Source organism: Oryx dammah, unplaced genomic scaffold (genome assembly GCF_014754425.2).
Source record: "Oryx dammah isolate SB20612 unplaced genomic scaffold, SCBI_Odam_1.1 HiC_scaffold_24, whole genome shotgun sequence".
Classification (NCBI taxonomy): Eukaryota; Metazoa; Chordata; class Mammalia; order Artiodactyla; family Bovidae; genus Oryx; species Oryx dammah.
In genome coordinates, this window is record NW_024070208.1 from 13,944,498 (window position 1) to 13,962,617 (window position 18,120).

Here is an 18,120-nt window from a genome sequence, read left to right on the forward strand (position 1 = left end):
AGGACACACCACGTCTTAGATGCCGCTGTCTGCCAATCTCCCCAAGCACCAATCCTTCCATACTTGCATGCTCTGGAGCACAGACACACAGAAATCAAGACCTTAAAGGCAAAAGGCGAGCTGCAGACTTGTGAGCAATGCTGTCCTTAAAATGTTACTGCACGTGCACAGAAGGAAAAGTTAGCATCTTGCAGTAGCCATGCAAGCCCCACTCTCACCCCACACACGCAATCACGGCAGCATGAAACGGGCTCAAGCTCCTGACCAGGCAACCCTAATTACAATACCTTCCACCAGCCAGTAAGCTGATAGCAATGACGACTGCAAAAGCCGAAAAGCGGCTAGAAGCATCAACTTAAGGCACGGGGCGGGGGAGAGTGGGGGAATGAGTGTAGAAGTCAGGATGGAACTGTTGGTTTCATTAGCATGTCGATATGGAAGCAGGTACTTCTCACGCCCACCTTAGCACACCTGCTAGGCGTACTCATCCTCTTCACATTTTCGCACAGCTCCAGATACTAACCTGTGCTCTCAAATTTCACTGGAAACATGTAAGCTTGTGAGACAGTCATAATGTCAAGTTTCAAAATGTGTGTGCAATTTGTTATGCATGGTGGGGTCAGCAGTCCTACCAGAATGACACTGGAAGGTTTGGCGAGAGCAGAATATTAAACAGAGTGGAGATTACATGGGATAATATGAGACATCGACACTAGGTCAGGAAAGGACCAAAAGGCCATATTCCGACAACTGCTGATACACTTTTTGAGAACTGGACTTTCAACCTAAACCTATTATATTGTTTCCAGGTGCCATTTCAAAAGCAATGAAACGTTCTGGCTCATTCTGGTACAGTTTAAGACCATGTCGAATGCAGAAGTTGACATACATGGCCCTTTCCTAGTAGGGACATGTAGTGATGACTTCTTTTTCTGGCCTGCCCCTCATGTTGATCCATCCCTTCCATAGAATGTGCCCTTCTGAGATATTTGAGACGCCCACTCTTGGTATTCCTCCTCCTTTTCTCAGGCTCCCTCATCTTTTCCCACCGGTCCTTATATTTCAGGGGTCCCCAGCCTCTGTATTCAGTCCTCATCTCATGCCACACCACACATTCTGCCATTTCCAAGCTCACTACTATTCACGGTCTCAACCCCAAACTAAAATTGAAGTCTTTTGTCATAAACAAGGAGAAGGAAATGGCAACCCCCTGCAGTACTCTTGCCTGGGAAATCCCAAGGACAGAGGGGCCTGGTGGGCTGCTGTTCATGGGGTCGCACAAAGTTAGACGTGACTTAGTGATTAAATCGGAGAAGGCAATGGCAACCCACTCCAGTGTTCTTGCCTGGAGAATCCCAGGGACAGAGGAGCCTGGTGGGCTGCCATCTATGGGGCTGCACAGAGTCGGACACGACTGAAGCGCCTTAGCAGCAGCCAATAGTCATGAACAACATCTCTATCTCACACAGTGAATTCCCACTGGCTATCTACTTTACATCTGGCAATGTGTATATCTCTATGCCAGCCTCTCAATCCCCACCTTCTCCTTCCCCTGCTGTGTTCACAAGTCTGTTGTCTATGTCTGCACTCCACTGCTCCCCTGTAAATAGGTTGGTTCATCAGTACCATCTTTCTAGATTCCATATGCATGCGTTAATATACAGTATTTGTCTTTCTTTTTCTGGCTTACTTCATATCCTCCAATAAAGAAAAAATGTTTACATGTCTTTCTCAGATAAGAACCATGTACCCAACGGTCCCCAATTTGTTGCCAGCTGCACGTGCATAAGCTGCACGCACCTTGTCCAACCCAACCACGAGAGTCTACGTGATGGTCCCCCGAAGACGTCCACGTCCTTATCCCCGGAATCTCTGAATATGTTACTTCACATGGCAAAAGGGATTTCATAGAGGTGATTTGGTTACGCACATTGTGGTTATCTGGCTGGGCTCAATACAGTCACAAAAGTGCCAAGGAGGATGAGGCAGCAGAATCAGCATTACAGTAATTGAATGTGGGAATGACCTGACTGCCCAGGTCGTCCCGGTGGTTAACATTCTGCACTTCCAATACGAGGGCCATGGGTTCGATCCCTGGTCAAGGAACTAAGACCCCACATGCCACATGGCATGACAAAAACCAAAAATGTGAAACGGCAGCTGTGAAACAAAGAATGGAGACAGCTTCTAGAAGCTGGAAGAAGCATGGAAGGGTCCTTCCTTAGAGTGCCTGAAGAGAGTACAGCCATGCTGACATCTTGATGTTAGCCCAGTGAAACCCATTCAGACTTCTGACCTCCAGAATTATAACAATTTTACCTTGCTGCAAACCACTAATTTTGTGGTAATTTATTACAGCAGCCATTGAAATTCTGAGTCCATGGCACCACCCTGAAGCATCCTCAGATTCATTACTCGCTCTAGATTATCACTCTCCCACATGCCTTGCCAGGAACTACTGATTCTGCCTCATCAATTTGTCACGTTCCCTTCCAACATCTGTTCTTATCTCCATGGCTACTCTCAGAGACAGATCTACATCCCAGAATGCTTACAGGCCTCCCTGAACCTCCTCAGGACACTCCCTCCCCCAATCCCAACCTGGGCAAGGTCAGTCTTCAAATTTTCCCCAGGGGATCTCCACAAAGCACAAATCTGATCAAGTTGTAAACCAAATGCCTCACTACTGACAACAGACTGACAATATGTTTCTTTTACCTGAAATAGCGTTTTCATAGACTGACACCCACCTAACTATCCAATTTTAATCTCTGCCCTCTGTCTATAAACTCGGTGCTCCACACAGCATTCTCATCGTATTTGGTACTTCCGCTCTATTCTGTCCCTTCACTACTTGTTTCTACATAGAATTCAATTCCGAACTGGCTGTGTGTTGGCAAGCCCTTGACTGTAACCTCCTTGAAGACTGGAACCTCGATCCATCTCTTTCTCAGTGCTAGCCCAGCCCTCACGCTGAACAAGGAGGCGGAACAAGCCTTTCCTTCTCATGACCTCCGGCCTATGCCTGCCCTACCTTTCTCTTAGTTTGGCTCATATTTGGCTTTGGAATTACCTTGAGAATTAACTCTGTAAGACACCATGCCCTCATACCCCTGTATTCTCAAACAGCAGCTGCTAGATTTGAGAAGTGATCCAACAACAACCCACCCTGCCATCAGGGCCGCTTCTTCTAGTGTGAACTCCACCTTAAAAGGAAGATTTAGGACAAGAGACCCCTGTCAGTCTGAGCTCTGCTGCAGACGAGACTCATTCAGAGCTCTTCTTACACAACGTACTCTCTTTCCCTTCTTGGTGATAAAGAATTCCACTTTCTTTCCGTTTGCAGGTGTAAATTTTTTTGTACTTTCGAATAATTTCCATTCCTTTCTCTGGCCCATATCCAATTTGCTAATATTGTGCATAAAATACAGAAATGAAAATGAAACTCTAATATGGGCTTTATCAATATTTAACACAGTGAGTGAACTATTTCATGATTCTTGTGGATTATGTTCTGGTTAACTCAACCCATATAGTGTATGTCTGCCTTTTTGCTAACAGTCCTATATTGCTGACTCATATTCCTGAGTGACAGGGTGAGAATGACTTTTTATCTGCAGAATACTTATGTGTCAATCCCACTCTATATGATGGCTATTATAATTTACCAGTATTTTCTTTTTCTAGAATAAAAAAAAGAAAAACTCACACATTTGCTAAGAACTGTCTGACGCACTGACAGTATAGTTCACCTTGATTTGATGTTCCTCTCGATGATTGCAACCATTAGGTTCAAATTGGAGCCTCACAAAGTTCTCTAGCAGTTCTCTTCACTTTTAAATATATGTTATATATTTGTGTGGATAACAATTCAACTCCAAGTAAAAAATAAACGCACTTATTTTTTAACTAGCACTTGATACAAATTTCAATCTAGATTAACTAAATTTCTGTTAATTTAAGTAAGTTAAACCTGGAATGTCAGGTCCATGAATCAAGGCAAATTGGAAGTGGTCAAACAAGAGATGGCAAGAGTGAACGTCAACATTCTAGGAATCAGCAAACTAAAATGGACTGGAATGGGTGAATTTAACTCAGATGACCATTGTATCTACTACTGCAGGCAGGAATCCCTTAGAAGAAATGGAGTAGCCATCATGGTCAACAAAAGAGTCCAAAATGCAGTACTTGGATGCAATCTCAAAAAGACAGAATGATCTCTGTTTGTTTCCAAGGCAAACCATTCAATATCACAGTAATCCAAGTCTATGCCCCAAACAGTAATGCTGAAGAAGCTGAAGTTGAACGGTTCTATGAAGACCTACAAGACCTTTTAGAACTAACACCCAAAAAAGATGTCCTTTTCATTATAGGGGACTGGAATGCAAAAGTACGAAGTCAAGAAACACCTGGAATAACAGGCAAATTTGGCCTTGGAATGCAGAATGAAGCAGGGCAAAGGCTAATAGAGTTTTGCCAAGAGAAGGCACTGGTCATAGCAAATACCCTCTTCCAACAACACAAGAGAAGACTCTACACATGGACATCACCAGATGGTCAACACCAAAATCAGACTGATTATATTCTTTGCAGTCAAAGATGGAGAAGCTGTATACAGTCAACAAAAACAAGACCGGGAGCTGACTGTGGCTCAGATCATGAACTCCTTATTGCCTAATTCAGACTTAAATTGAAGAAAGTAGGGAAAACCGCTAGACCATTCAGGTATGACCCAAATCAAATCCCTTATGATTATACAGTGGAAGTGAGAAATAGATTTAAGGGACTAGATCTGATAGATAGAGTGCCTGATGAATTATGGATGGAGGTTCGTGACATTGTACAGGAGACAGGGATCAAGACCATCCCCATGGAAAAGAAATGCAAAAAAATAAAATGGCTATCTGAGGAGGCCTTACAAATAGCTGTGAAAAGAAGAAAAGCAAAAAGCAAAGGAGAAAAGGAAAGATATAAGCATCTGAATGCAGAGTTCCAGAGAATAGCAAGAAGAGATAAGAAAGCCTACCTCAGCTATCAATGCAAAGAAATAGAGGAAAACAACAGAATGGGAAAGACTAGAGATCTCTTCAAGAAAATTAGAGATACCAAGGGAACATTTCATGCAAAGATGGGCTCGATAAAGGACAGAAATGGTATGGACCTAAGAGAAGCAGAAGATATTAAGAAGATGTGGCAAGAATACACAGAACTGTACAAAAAAGATCTTCATGACCAAGATAATCAAGATGGTGTGATCACTCACCTAGAGCCAGACATCCTGGAATGTGAAGTCAAGTGGGCCTTAGAAAGCATCACTACGAACAAAGCTAGTGGAGGTGATGGAATTCCAGTGGAGCTGTTTCAAATCCTGAAAGATGATGCTGTGAAAGTGCTGCACTCAATATACCAGCAAATTTGGAAAACTCAGCAGTGGCCACAGGACTGGAAAAGGTCAGTTTTCATTCTAATCCCAAAGAAAGGCAATGCCAAGGAATGCTCAAACTACTGCACAATTGCACTCATCTCACACGCTAGTAAAGTAATGCTCAAAATTCTCCAAGCCAGGCTTCAGCAATACGTGAACCGTGAACTTCCAGACGTTCAAGCTGGTTTTAGTAAAGGTAGAGGAACCAGAGATCAAATTGCCAACATCAGCTGGATCATGGATAAAGCAAGAGAGTTCCAGAAAAACATCTATTTCTGCTTTATTGACTATGCCAAAGCCTTTGACTGTGTAGATCACAATAAACTGTGGAAAATCCTGAAAGAGATGGGAATACTGGACCACCTGACCGGCCTCCTGAGAAACCTATATGCAGATCAGAAAGCAATAGTTAGAACTGGACATGGAACAACAGACTGGTTCCAGATAGGAAAAGGAGTACGTCAAGGCTGTATATTGTCACCCTGCTTATTTAACTTCTATGCAGAGTACATCATGAGAAATGCTGGGCTGGAAGAAGCACAGCTGGAATCAAGATTGCTGGGAGAAATATCAATAACCTCAGATATGCAGATGACACCACCCTTATGGCAGAAAGTGAAGAGGAACTAAAAAGCCTCTTGATGAAAGTGAAAGTGTATAGAGTGAAAATTTGGCTTAAAGCTCAACAGTCAGAAAACGAAGATCATGGCATCTGGTCCCATCACTTCATGGGAAATAGATGGGGAAACAGTGGAAACAGTGTCAGACTTTATTTTGGGGGGCTCAGAAATCACTGCAGATGGTGACAGTAGCCATGAAATTAAAAGATGCTTACTCCTTGGAAGAAAAGTTATGACCAACCTAGATAGCATGTTGAAAAGCAGAGACATTAGTTTGCCAACAAAGGTCTGTCTAGTCAAGGCTATGGTTTTTCCAGGGGTCATGTATGGATGTGAGAGTTGGACAGTGAAGAAGGCAGAGTGCCGAAGAACTGATGCTTTCGAACTGTGGTGTTGGAGAAGGCTCTTGAGAGTCCCTTGGACTGCAAGGAGATCCAACCAGTCGGTTCTGAAGGAGATCAGCCCTGGGATTTCTTTGGAGGGAATGATGTTAAAGCTGAAACTCCAGTATTTTGGCCACCTCATGCGAAGAGTTGACTCATTGGAATAGACTTCGATGCTGGGAGGGATTGGGGGCAGGAGGAGAAGGGGACGACTGAGGATGAGATGACTGGATGGCATCACTGACTTGATGGACGTGAGTCTGAATGAACTCTGGGAATTGGTGATGGACAGGGAGGCCTGGCGTGCTGCGTTCATGGGGTCGCAAAGAGTTGGACGCGACTGAGCGACTGAACTGAAGTTCATTTCAGAAGCCCTAAAACACCAGAATAATGATTTAGACAGACCATGTGAAGACAGTCCTAGGAGTTACCCTCTGGTTTCATTCATCTCTGTGTATTTTTGTTTGTTTAAATCTACAATGAGAAAGAGTGTTGAGAGCAGAGAACTTTTTAAAAATTCTCTTTTCTGATAAAGTAATGGAAACAAAGACCCAAATTATGTTTCTGAACTGAAATCAAAGAAGATAAACAAAAAATGTTATTCCTAATTCAATTCTGGGGGGAAAAATGTCAATCTAGATTAAGTAAATTTCTGTTAATTTAAGTAAGTTAAGTTCATTACACTTTCTCACACTGACCTGATAAAATTGAAGCATGAGTATTAGAAAGAAATGTTTTAACATACAATAAACATAGATTTAATATTATATCATTGAAACAAGATGTATAAGTGAGTGGATTTGGAGAGGAAAGGTATGGATCACGGTCTTAGCTCATTCATGTACCATCAAATCAAAAATGTCACATTTTGCCTCTAGATCTCTATTTCTTTTTTTCAGTAAAAATAATCAGTAATCAAACTAACACTTATGCCTTGTCTTAAGGCCACAGAACTGGAAAAAGTCAGATTCAAAACCTCAATGCACTCAAATATTAGCATTACACAAAGCAGAATAAAACAGTCACGTTCCAAATAGCTAAAGAAATAGAAAAGAAACAATTTTAATACAAAAAAATATAAGACTATCAAAAAACAGACTTAGACGAGAAAATAAATGTCTGGGAGATAAAAAGAAAAATTTTGAAACTGAAACTGAATGTTACACATATTAGAACACACCTGAGGGTCTTCCCAGCTGGCTCAGTGGTAAAGAAGCTGCCTGCCAGTGGAGGAGACAAGGGTTCAGTCCCTGGGCCGGGATGACCCCACACGCCTTGGAGCAACTAAGCCTGAGCGCCATAACTATGGAGCCGGGGCTCAAGAGCCCGGAAGCTGAAACTGCTGAAGCCTGCGTGCCCAGAGCCCGTGCTCCACAACAAGAGAAGCCTCCGCAGTGAGGAGCCCGCCCACTGCAACTGGAGAGCAGCCCCGGCTGGGTGCAACTGGAGAACAAGCCCACGCAGCAGCGAAGACCCAGCACAGCCAAAAGGTAATAAATAATTAAGAAAAAAACCTCAGTGACCCAGCAGACGGACCAAGACATATAAACCAGGTTATCACAAAGTGACAAAGAAAATGGAAAATGTGGGAAAGTGGCTATGAGACAAAGACAACGGAAATGACAAGAAATGTATCATAACTGAAGTTGTCTTTATCAAAAGACACTGTAAAGAAAGTGAAGAGCTAATCCACAAACGTGGTGAAAGTGATACCAACAAAGCATGTTATACAGAATACAGGAGAAGACGAAAGCATGAATGCCCGATACAGTTATGAATGGAAACTCAAATATCCAGAGAAATTTACCATTTAACACCCAAGATTTGGAAAAATTAAAAAAAAAAAAAACTTGTAGTTCCAAATGTTAACAAGAACTCAGAACACTGAGAACCGGTATTATATTAAATCTGCCCAGGCACTTCAGAAAGTAATTTAGCCTCTTCTCTGGAGATGCACATCCGTTGACTAATCACTTCAATGATAAATACATTCCCCAAAGAAATACATGCACCCATGAAACAGGGACCTGAGAAAGGTCAAAGGTCTTGACAGCATGGTTTGTAACAGTGGGAAAAAAATCTTAACTATAAGCAACTCGAATCATGTCCATCAACAGATCACTAAAAGCTTCTGGAAGAGTCATATAATAGAATATTTCACAGCAGTGAAAATTAATGAAGTATAGCTATACTAATCAACATAATAAATCTCAGAAAACCATGCTGAGTTTTTTTTTAAAAAAAGCAAAACGGTCTCACTCTACATAAACTTCAAAATCATATAAAAGAATACATTGTCTACAAATACACTGCCGCTGCTGTTCAGTTGCTAGGTCATGCCCAGCTTTTTGCGACCCCATGGACTATGGCCCGTCAGACTTCTCTGTTTATGGGATTTCCCAGGCAGGTTACTGGAGTGGGTTGCCATTTCCTTCTTCACCGGATCTTCCAGGATCAAGGATCAAACCCGTGTCTCCTGCCTTGGCAGGTGGATTCTTTGCCACTGATCCACCCGGGAAGCCCCTACAGACACATACATGTGTAGTAAAACCCTAAGACAGAGCATGATCACTGAAGCAAAGTGGTTTGCTGGGAGACAGAGGAGAGAGGATAAAATCAGAGAGGAGACAGGAGCCATCTGCTTTGTTCCTAAGGTCTATTTCTTAAGCTGTGTGACACACACAGTTGCTGTTTTACTATTCCTTATAATAACATGTTACGTATTTTTCACTGTATGTATAAAATATTTCAATAAAATTCTAAAGAGAGAACCAAGGTAACAATAAACCTGAGCAAGACTGAGGGCTTGGCCAAGTATGTCTTTGATTCTCTCTCACCTGCGTCGTTTCTCAGACTTAAAGGCACACCTTACAGGTTCCACCCACAAATCCTGCCAAAGGATAATCAAGGTTTGGGCTAATAAAAGTTTCAGCTTATACTTTCCAAGGATCCTTTCAAGTCAAAAGACCAGCTTTGGCTTTGAAGTCCTCCCCGTAACCTCCACACCTGCAGGTGTCACCTTTTCCTGGTAGCAAACTCCCCCCACCCCTCTGCCCTGTAGCTCCTCAATGGAGGTGACCAGGGCCACCTGTAGACCACTTCAAAAAGCTTCCTGGAGTCTCTTCTAGACTAATTACTCCTAATTATCACAATGCTCTGTATGTATTTTCACAGTATATGGCTGGCAAGTTTTTAATCATTCATCTTACAGGGGGAAAAAAATCATTTGAACACCCTTTGGACTAGAGATGAAGGTGAAAGGAATCCAGGAAAATGTACCAGTACAACATCTTGTAATTAGGTATCTATTTAAATGCAAGTGACTTCCAGATTTCAGACTTTTGTGGCTGTATGTCAGCTGACCGGTGTTTCCTAAAACGTTCAATCCTTATAAAGGTAACTTAGTACAAATGTCGTGATTTAAAATCTTGAGGGTCTGAGACAGGGAAAGATGGGTGACTAAATAACTTGTGGGAACATTCATGTGGTTTTATTCATAGGTGATTAAAAATACTATCACTGTTTTAATAAAAACACACACAGAATGAAAAACAAAATCCTAGGAAGAAACAGTAAGTGCAAGGCTATTTGATTTACTCTTGTAAGTGATAGAACATTAATATATCTATTAGTATGTGATTTAAGTTAATTCCTCAAAATTAGTTTGGTTGGGTTTTTAAATTTTTACAACAGTATGCAAACGCTGCTGCTGCTAAGTCACTTCAGTCGAGTCCGACTCTGTGCGTTTTTTTATGCTAAAGACGCAATCTTAATGAAATATAGAAAAAGAAAGAAAGGGAGGGAGAAAAGAAGGAAAGAAGAAAGGAATCAAACTTTTGCTAAAGACAGCCTACATGATTCAACTAACCCACTTTAAGGTATGCTGATGTTTGCCCGATTAATATCCTTCTCTGCAGATAAAAGGTCCCCAAACAGCTAATGTTTATCACGTAAAGTGAAAGTGTTAGTCATGTTCCACTCTTTGCAACCCTAAGGACTATACTTGCCAGACTCCTCTGTCCATGGAATTCTCCAGGCAAGAATATGGAGTGGGTAACCATTCCCTTCTCCAGGGATCTTCCAACCCAGGGAACAAACCTGGGTCTCCTGTACTACAGGCAGATTCTTTAACACTAAGCCATCGTAAACTCTCCTAAAGTCAAATTTGGATCTGATACAGTCAGTGCTAAACACTAGAGCACTCTGAAAAATCAACCTCTAGCACGTCGCTAATAAGTGTTCCTTGGCTGCAAAACTATACAATTTCAGAAATTCTTAAAATTCCACTTGATATTCCAGCATCATCAATGTTCTCAAAAATATTAGTACCTCTCATAATAATTATTCAGTAACAATATTTGGCTAGTGTTTCCAATATTAACAGAATAAATGCCAATGAATTCCCTTCACTGCTAATATATACACTCTGTTTAAAATTTTTGCTAACAATGGTTTTAGAGGAGAGCTGCAGTCTAGGGTCTGGTCCAGATTGCTGCCTGGAGTGACTTTCCCATCTACTTAACTTCCTGCAGGGTTGGGTGGATCAGCTGTTTGTCAGACAACAAAGGGATTCTACTGTTTGCCTAGAATGCATCTTCAGGTCCACATACTTCCAGGTAAAAGAACCAAAATAAAGAAACAAGCCCACAGCCTTGCCAACCGATGGATCAGAAATAGAACTGTTTGGGGATGGGGTGAGCGGAGAGAGTCTGGGAGACCCCTATAGGACAGCCCCTCCAAGCCCCTCCTCCCTCTGGAGGAGCTGCAACTTCCCCAACTTCCTTCCGTTAGTTACCCTGCCTGTAGTGAAACCCTGAAAATAAATAAGCCAGAAACATCTCTTTCCTCTCAGCAGATGCACTCTTTTAGTTGAGGCAATTACAAGACAGCCAGATTTCAGGAGAGGGGTTAGAGTCCCTAAAATTAAAAAAGCAGCCCTTCAAAACCTTTAAAGCTTATCTGGAGGGTGAAGTCAACTGAGCGGAGCTACAGAGAGAGTTTCCTGCTTAGCAGGAGTCTGGCGGGGTAGGGGGGCATTAGGGGGGAAGCCTCACCCTTGAGGATCCGTTTGGATTTATATGAATAATTCTATCGCTGTCCCCCTACCCCTAGCCCAGCACACACAGGCACCTCTTTCCAAACAATTCATCAGCCTTTCTCCAGGGAAAGATCTGGACCATTTAAGACTCAGTTCACAGTGAGGATGCTCAGTAAGCATGAGTTACTTGAACTACGTCTCGTCTCCGAGTGTCAAAATATATGATCAGTTTTGCACAGAAGCTGAGCAATGGAGTTTGGAGGCACACTGAAACTAGAAGTTCAGGCAGTTGCATCCATCTGAGTTTTTGGACTAGGATCCCATCCTCTTACCTCCAAGTTCTAGGGTGCTCTCTACAAGGTTTTCTCTTATAAGAGCCCCATCAACACAACCCCATTTGCTCTTGGGTGGGTGAAAGTATGCAAGGAAAGAAGGCAGCAGGGATTCCCAAGATGTGCAGATAATCTGCCCCTTAAAATGTTTCTCCGCCCTTGGCAACCTGGGAAGTGGTCCCTGGGGATGTAGTACGATCCCTGGAAGAGACAATTTCGGTCGTGACCAAGTATGAATGGCTGGGATGAAAACAGCAACTGACTTGGGTCTACAAACAGAGGTCAAGGACATCTTTCCAGGGGCACCGTCACTAGCGCCTGTCTGGTGTAATGGTGTCAATCAACATTAGTCTGTACATACACACATACACACACACACACACACACACACAGTTCCTCAAAACAGCATCTTCATATGAGGAGAGCTATATCTGTACAAAACAATATGTTTGAAAATTATGGGCAATGTAACAATTCCTGTATTATTCTCTTGTTTAGGACTTCAGTTCAAAAGGCTAATTAGTATTTTGTTTCAGCTGGAGGGAGAGGGGGCTCAGGCTGACAGGGGACCCGCAGAATCTAACTGCTGGCGGACAGAGTAGGCGGTGAGGATATGCCAGGCATTGCGGGGCCTTTCATGTATCATCTCACTGAACTCTCCCCACAACCCTGGCAGGCAAGCAGGTTTTATTACCCTGATCTTACAAAAGTGAAGAAACAGAGCTTGAGTGAATGTGCATAACTTTTTGCGGCCCCAAAGCTAACTGTTGGTGGAGCCAACATTCCAACAGACCCAGGCCTGACTCCAAATTCCTCCCTTGAGGCTACACCGCTATTTCCTGGAAGCTGGGGTGTGTGGAGGCCGTGGAGGTGACCTGCTCCAGTGCCCCTTCAAGAGAGCCCGCGGAAGGGACTCTCCCGGTGTTCTGGGGGCTAAGACTCCACGCTCCCAATGCAGGCGGCCCAAGGGCCTAGTCAAGGAACTAGATCCCACATGCTGCAACTAAGACTGAAGATCCTGCATGCCGCAAGAGGACCCAGAATAGCCAAATAAACAAACAAATGTTTCACAAAGAGAGCATGAGCCTGCTGCAGGGAGCCTGGCTAACAGAGAGGTGCTGGACCTTCCCATCCACGGTGGCTTTCCTTCGCGACCACAATTCCAGAAGACTTTTCTCTGCCCATGTCTGAGCACGATGAGGTAGCTGAACCGGTCCATTCAGCCAGACCTGGGGTTCCTCTAAAGCTGTGCCATCCAATTTGTAGGCATTAGCACCATATGATAACTGAGCACCTCAAATGTGGGCAGTGTGACTAAGGGGATAAACACTTAACTTCATTTTAATTAATTTAAATCTAAGCAGCTCCAAGTGGCTACTGTCTACCAGACTGGATGGTACAGATACAGGACATTTCTGCTACTGCGGAAAGTTGTACTAAACTGCACTGCCCTTAAAAGACACGGCTTCTCAGGCGACTCAGTGGTAAAGAATCCAGCTGCCAATGTAGGAGATGCTGGTCGGGAAGACCCCCTGGAGAAGCAAATGGCAGCCCACTCCAGTATTCTTGTCTGGGAAATCCCTTAGAAAGAGACGAGGCTGGCAGGCTACAGGGGTCGCAAAGAAGAGAATCAGACATGACTTAGCAACTAAACAACAGCAACAGGAACGACAGCTTCTGCCTGAAGAGATCATCAGACTGCAGTCTGCACAGATCGAGAAGCAGCAGTGAGAAAGACTGACCTGAGAGGCACCTCCCTTTCAGACAGTCATCTTGGGAGACCCTGCAGATGCAGGGAAGACTGTGGGAGGTGAAGCGAGGTGGGTGACCCGCAGGAAGGGGGCAGGCACGGAGCGCATGTGACTCAGAGCCACTCTGCCTCTCTGGGGCTGGCTGCAGAGAAGAAAAGGCATCTCAGGGAGGGAAGAGTGGCAAACTGAGGTCAGAATAGGGTGGAGTGGGCAGGGTTTTGTGGCTCCTGAGAGAGAAGGGAAACTAGGGCCCAGAGGCAGCAAAGGTCTTGGGGTAAGACCAGATAAGCGTTAGTGATGTTTGTCTCTTCACCAGTTTCTCCTATGCTCTTCTTTCTCCTTGATCGTCTGACTCTAAACTCCTCACAAAAAATCTTAATCAGCCCTCACTCTCCTCCACCCTCCAGTCACCAGGGAGAAACACAGACCTGCAATAAATATTTTATTTCTTTTATGTATTAGACTTTTACGCTCACTAGTCTTCATGCAGTTTAACATTAAAATATTTTTTCTCAAAAAGAGTTAATGGAGAGATTGAAATTGACATATATACACACCACCATGTGTAAAACAGCTGGTGGGAAGCTGCTGTGTAGCAGAGGGAGCTCAGCTCAGTGCTCTAGGATGACCTAGAGGGGTGGGACGCCTGGGCAGGGAGACCAAGGAGGCAAGGGACATATGTGTACATACAGCTGATTTACTTTGTTGTACAGCAGAAACCAACACACCATTGTAAAGTGATTACACTCCAATAAACAAAAAAGAAGAGCTAACTGTCCTTTAAACATGTATTGTGACCCTCCATTAACCTTCTTTCATTGGGTCACAGAGTCAGTGACAAGACAAGGTTACCCTTTTTACCTTTATCAGGGGCATTTTCGCAGGGAAACATTGGCTAACATTAGCTTTCTTGTATAAAATAAAATTTAAAAATCTCTTGGAAAATCAAGTATACTTATAAAACATGTATATACAATCTCACTTACTGTAAAGCTATAGTCAACACAAAGGTCTTCTCTTAAAACAGTCTACCTTAGGAGCTACCTGCAAACTAATATCTGTTCTGTTATTTACTAGTCATTAGCCTGAATTGGTACCTAAACCATAACATGAGAAAATAAAAGATTCATATCAACAGCTTTAAATTCCATAGCCTCAATTCCCAGAGATGCTCTTATTAGTTGGTGTTATGAATTTCTCTTCAAAATGTGTAGAATTAATGCATTCAACTAAAAAGGCAGCTAAGAATTCATACACAACTTAAAAACTACAAACTCCAGAAGCACAGATGTTCTACCAAATTCTCACTTGCTTACTTCCAGCTAAATTCATCACTGAGGTTTAAAAAGATTTTCTAAACTGTCAAGGATAAAAAAAAAATGGCAGTATACATTCACATCTGGCTCTGTCACCATCTAGGCGATTATAGACATTAAACATCTGGGCAGGGGAGAGGATATGTTTGGGAGCTTTTGGCTACCATGACAACTGAGTGTAGTCTCTGCTCATCTGCAGAGACTTTTATTTTAACACTACTGCAGGCTTTTCATTTTTATTCAAAAAGCCCACAGTAGGCACCATTTTAAAACAGCGATCATCATGGTAACTAATACATGTAGGAAGTCAGTTCCTAGAGCATATCTCTTACTCCTGTTCTCATTTATTACTACAGACAAATTCTTTCTAGTCGCAGTCATGCAGAGAAAGTAGTCTGGGGGCTTCCTTGGTGGTTTAGATGGGCTTTCCAGGTGGAGTCAGTGGTAAAGTACCTGTCTGCCAATGCAGAAGACGTAAGAGACGTGGGCTCCATCCATGGATGGGGAAGATCCCTTGGAGAGGGGCATGGCAAATCTCTCCAGTATTCTCGCCTGGAGAATCCCATGGACAGAGGAACCTGGCAGACTATAGTACACAGGGTCAAAAAGAGGTGGACAGGACTGACGTGACTTAGTATGCACGCATGCTGGTGGTTTAGTGGTTAAGAATCTATCTTGCCATGCAAGGCATGTGGGTTTGATCCCTGACCAGGGAACTAAGATGCCACATGCAGCAGAGCGACTGAGTCCAATGCGCTGCAACTGCAGAGTCCGTGAGACAAAACAAAGATCCTGTGTGCTGCAACTAAGGCCCAGTGCAGTCAAATAAGTAATAAATGAACAAAATACACAGAGCATGTGGGTAGACATGCTTTCCAAAGACCTACAGATGACCAGTGCTTGAGAAAATGAACATCAACAAACATCAGGGGAGGCAAATCAAAACCACAATGAGCTATCACCTCACACCTGTCAAAATGGGTATTATGAAACAACAGTTAACAAGTCTTTCGGAGAAGACGTGGAGAAAAGCGAACCCTTCAATACACCAGACTGCTGGTTATACACAGCTCCCAATCACTCTGGTGTCCTAAAATCAGCCAGGCTTGGAAAATGCTAAAAAATTAGGCCTCTTTACTCCCTGAGAGTCAAATAATAGCACTTTCCTCCTAAAAATATGTATCACCCTCCCCACAAGAAAATATGCTTCATGAAAGCATGTTTAGACAAAAACAAATAGCCTTTGTCTATTTTAATCACGTGTTTTCCACACGCCCTAGAGTGCCTGCCTGGCTGCCGCATGCCAACTGTGCTTTGCCCGACTGTCTGCGACCCCAAGGCCTGCAGCCCGCCCGGCTCCTCTGTCCATGGCGTTTCCCAGTAAAATACTGGAGTGTTGCCATTGTCTTCTCCAGGGGTCTTCCGGACCCAGGGATCACACCCTGAGCCTCCCACATCTCCTGCACTGGCAAACAGGCTCTTTATCACCAGCACCACCTGGGGCCAATAGGGCTTGGCGAGTGTTTGTTGAATGAATTAATACTCTCACGTGTCTCCTATACTCAAGCAAACTGAAGGAGCCAAAACTCCAATCCTCCATTTCAGAACTAGTGTAAACACGTCCTACGGTTCAGACAGCCTGGCCCTTTCCCTGGCCTACTTCATCTGCTCACAGAGGGGTCTCTCTGCTGGCATGGTTTGTGACCAGCAGGTACAAGGCCTGCCATGAACCTCAGTTTCTGGAAATATCTCCAACCAAAGAAGGGCAAACAGTAAATCTGCAAAAAAAAAAAAAAAAAAGGCATGACATGGCTGTTTTTCACTTTTACTGTAACTTGTTAAAAAACAAAAAGTTAAACTATAGGCAATATGGGGTGCTATGTATAAAGCTGGAGGAAAAGGTCTGGGCTCCTTTAAAATATTTTAGAATGTGAAAGCACTTTCTTCTGAAAGCTTTATTCCTGCTTCTCTTTAAAATATGTTTTATTTATTTATTATTTGGCTGTTTTGGGTCTCAGCTGCACTACGCAGGATTTTGACAGGTGTGAGATGGTACCTCGTTGTGGTTTTGATTTGCATTCCCTGATGTTTGTTGGTGTTCAGCATTTTCTCGTGTGTTTGCTCATCTGCAGGTCTAGTTGTGGTTAAGTGAGCTCAGTTGTTCCGCCACATGTGGGACCTTAGTTCTCCGACCAGGACCCGAACCTGTGTCCCCTGCACAGCAAGGCAGATTCTTAACCACTGGCCCACCAGAAAGTTCCAGAATGTGAAACCTCTTTTCTTTTTTTTTTTCCCTAAAAATTCAAGAAGTAGTTTAACAGAAGCTTTGAAGGCAGCACCAAGCCGACAAGTTAGTATTCCTCCACTTACTGTAAGGAGAGTCCTGTGGTAAGTGGCGTGTTTCCACCAGAAAGAGAACACTGATGACACCCTGAAAAGTGTTAATGGCATCCTAACTAGATTTAAGTGAAAACAGTTGAGTGTTAGTGAGCCTGCTGAAATGCGTGGAGGCAGTCAGAATGCTGTGGGGAAGCTGGGAGAGGCTCTGACAGAGCTAACAGCCCTGGGTGAACGGGGCCAAGAGCACTTAGCCTGCAACTTAGTGTGCAGAGAGGCTAATTTTTCATAAATCACACTTTCTAATTTTCCTTTATATCCCAAATAACTCATTTATAACTGCATAACTTATTAGTAAAAAGTTCCTTCTAATTTTCCTTATTTTCAACCATTATCAGTGGGCAGTAAGTTAATTCCTTGGCAGCGATGTTACCAAAAGGCTGGTCTGGCCACAGAGCAACCCTGGGCTGGTATGTGTCTAGAGCTCCCAATCCCCCCACTGCAATGACACGTCATTTCACACATGTGCTTGCTAGGTAGCCTTAGTTGGACACTGAAGTGACTGAGCACAATCCTAAAAAAAAAAAACCCAGCATGAAAGAAAAACCTAGTTCTGAGTCATGGACCAAAGCTATGTTACAGCATAAACCACTTGAAGTATTAGCTGTGATAAGCCATAAAAACTCCTAATAGAACTACTGCTAATAGGCGTAACAAAATTCTGAATCCCAGGTTTTATATCAGCTATGATCTCACAGACTCTTATACGCGCATGAGTGCTAAGTCGCTTCAGTCATTTTCGACTCTTTGCACCTATGGACTGTAGCCCACCAGGCTCTGCCCATGGGATTCTCCAGGCAAGAATACTGGAGTGGGTTGCCCTGACCTTCTCCAGGGGATCTTCCCAACCCAGGGATC

At 43.3% G+C, this 18,120-nt stretch overlaps 1 protein-coding gene across 2 annotated transcripts in view; it reads right to left on the reverse strand.

Moving 5' to 3' along the window:
* Positions 1-18,120, reverse strand: part of ENOX1 (ecto-NOX disulfide-thiol exchanger 1) — a 662,416-nt gene that overhangs the window by 440,595 nt on the left and 203,701 nt on the right. Inside the window, exon 1 of one of the 2 annotated variants that reach the window (XM_040267198.1) lies at positions 13,541-14,112. The exons of the other annotated variant lie outside the window; for it this stretch is intronic. The gene's annotated coding sequence lies outside the window, so the exon portion shown is untranslated. Of the gene's footprint in view, positions 1-13,540; positions 14,113-18,120 lie in introns of those variants that run through there. 2 annotated transcript variants of the gene reach the window in all.